Genomic DNA, 2,988 nt, shown 5'->3' with positions numbered 1-2,988 from the left:
CATTTTAATCTATGTAGTCCATATTAAAATATACGAAACATCTTATATTTGTGAATGAATGGAGTATATTGGAAACAGTTTTTTTTCTTTCAAAAGAGCAGGAACACCACAGGACCGCATCAATTGATGCATAAAGTCTTAATTCATTGCACAATTTAATCTCTTCGACCAAAACAGTGGAGCCCACCACCCAAGGCCAACACATAGAGATTACATGATACATTTATGCAACACCATTCCCTTTACTAGACTAACGTCCAAATCTGTAGAAGAAACCCCGTGCTAAAATAGTTAGGAGATTGCCCAATTTATTTTTCGTCCATTTCCGCGGGACAAACATGAAATGCACTCGAGGCAAATGAGAACAACCGGGAAAATTGTCCAACACAAAGATACGAATCAGCTTTGCAGGGGAACCACCTTATACGGCAATGCCACTACGTGCAACTGGTTCTTTCTCCTCGCCGTTATGCCCACAGTCATGTCCATGTCAAGCTCAGTCCCACCGGTTGGGAGGCTCCAATCAAAGTAGTAGAGAAGTCGTGCCATGATTAGCTCCAGCACGGCCAACCCAAAGGTACTGCCGGGCACATCCTCCGCCCACCTCCGAATGGAAGGTAGTCGAACTGGGGTCCTTTGTCATCAGCCATGCTGTCCTCGAACCTCTCTGGCCTGAACTCATCAGGATCGTCCCAACTCTCAGGGCTCCTGCCAATCGCCCATGAGTTGACAAACACCCTGGTACCCTTGACGACCTCAAAACCCTCGACAGATTCGGGGGACGAGCAGCGGCAGCACCGGGTTTAGCCTCATGATCTCCTTGATGACCATCCTCATGTAGTGCAGCTCATGTATGTGCCTCTCATGCTCTTGTGGGGTCTTGTCATCGAATGTTCGCCGCACTTCTGCCTGAAACTTGGCCATCGCCAACGGGTTCCTCACGAGTTCTGACATGACCCACTCAGCCGTTGTCGCTGTGGTGTCCGTCCCTCCAGAGAACATATCCTACATGAAGAAATGGGCGACATGACATATTATGATGTTCACATATATGAACAAAAATGTTTACCCTAATTTTTTTTATGTTGGCCAAGGACATTTGAGAGCGATTCACCAGGGAAATGGAAATACGTACCACAATGATTGCCTTAATGGTTGTCGTTTCGATGGGGAATTCAGGGTCTCCCCCGTTCCTGATCCTAAGCATGACGCTCAGAAGGTCATCACCTTTCTGCTTGCTTTTAGCGATGATCTTGTCCAGGACGAGACGACGATGGTTATGTTTACACACGGCAGGCCACATGGCCTCTCGGGGGTTCTTGATGGCGTGTTCCAGCCCACCATCAGTTATGTCCAGCTCCAGACTTCCAACACTGGCGCGAGTGCGCCTAACCCATCCCGGGCACGTCCTAGTCGTTCCAAAGAGGAAGAAGTAAGCATCTCTCCTTTTCATCCTCGTTCACACATTCTTTCCTGCATGGTTATGCTGATTAGATTCATTGTGTCAAATTGTAGGCCTACTCTAGGTCTGTCAAAACTTATCGTCAAGAGTTCACTGAACACAAAGCCAAACGGGTTCGAGCCGAGGAGTACCGTGCAAAACAATTGCAGGTTAGTTAGTTTTCACCATTTATAGCCAAGCTAGCTAAATTTTGTGTTTTCACTATTTTTGACTTCCGTCTTCCACTAGTAGAAAACGGGGCTTTGGTCCAGGCCGGGTCAGCTCATTAGTCCCGGTTCAGTCGAGAACCGGGACCAATATGGGCATTGGTCCCGGTTCGTGAGCCCAGGGGGCCGGCTGGGCCACGTGGGCCATTGGTCCCGGTTCATCTGGACCTTTTGGTCCCGGTTGGTGGGATGAACCGGGACCAATGGGCCTCGCTCCTGGCCCACCATCATTGGTCCCGGTTGGTGACATGAGCCGGGACTAAAGGCTCCCCTTTAGTCCCGGCTCATGTCACCAACCGGGACCAATGAGGTGCCTATATATACCCCTCGCTCGCGAGCAGAGCACCCCAGTGCTCTGTTTTTCTCTGGCCGAGGAGGAGAGGGCTTGGTGGTGCTCTAGCTCACCTCCTATGCACACAAGGTGTTCGATGGAATGCCCAAGCCACACAACTTAAGCTTTCTCCTCTTCAATCTCGACCTCCAAGCTCCACTGGTGGAAAAAGGGCCTTTGGTCGCGGTTCGCAACTGCCATTAGTCGCGGTTGCGCAACCGCGACCAAATAGGCGCGACTAAAGGCCCCCACCTTTAGTCGCGGTTGCTTAAGAACCGCGACTAAAGGCCCGTCCACGTGGGCGCCAGGCGGCCGTCGGGGCGGAGGACCTTTAGTCGCGGTTCTTCTGGCCAACCGCGACTAAAGGCCGCCGCAGGTTTAGGGTTTTAGCCCCCCCCCCTAAACCTGTTTTCTGTTTAATTTGTATTGTTTTATTTCTTTTGTGCTTTATTTTAATTTTGAAGGAGTTTCACATATTCTACGGTACTACATACATGGAATGTACAATTTCAAACAAATTTGAAATTAGAACCAAAAAGAATTCAAGAGGAATATACAATATATATTCAATATCATCGGATGACCATATATAATTTTGAACAAGTTTGCATACATAATTTAATGCATATAAAGTTCTACGTCCTCGTAATGGTGTTCTCCTTTAGGATGGAGGACTTCCCTCCTGAACCATCCAGCTAGTTCCTCTTGAAGTGGTCGGAAGCGAGCTTCTGGACTAAGCATCATCCGGAGGTTATTCCTCTGAGCATTGGTATCACTCGGAACCCGCTCAGAGGTGTATCTCCGGATCATCTCACAGACATAGTATGCACATAGATTGGTCTCCGCTGGCTGAATATCCTCACCATTCTTAGCCTTTGACCTTTTGAATTCTAGCTCTTTTTTGAATTCACCGACCTTTGTATCTACGAACCGTCTCCAAACCCTACGAGGCAAAGAAAATTAAATGAACAAGAGAGTTATTAGTTACT

The 2,988-nt window shown here is 48.2% G+C and overlaps 1 pseudogene; it reads right to left on the bottom strand.

Annotated features, from left to right (window-relative positions):
* Positions 1–399: 399 nt before the first annotated feature.
* On the bottom strand, positions 400–1,453 carry LOC119357421 (annotated as a pseudogene).
* Positions 1,454–2,988: the final 1,535 nt, after the last annotated feature.

This window comes from Triticum dicoccoides, chromosome 2A, assembly GCF_002162155.2.
Source record: "Triticum dicoccoides isolate Atlit2015 ecotype Zavitan chromosome 2A, WEW_v2.0, whole genome shotgun sequence".
Classification (NCBI taxonomy): Eukaryota; Viridiplantae; Streptophyta; class Magnoliopsida; order Poales; family Poaceae; genus Triticum; species Triticum dicoccoides.
Note: the sequence above shows the minus strand (reverse complement) of the source record. Positions and strands in the feature narration are given on the sequence as shown.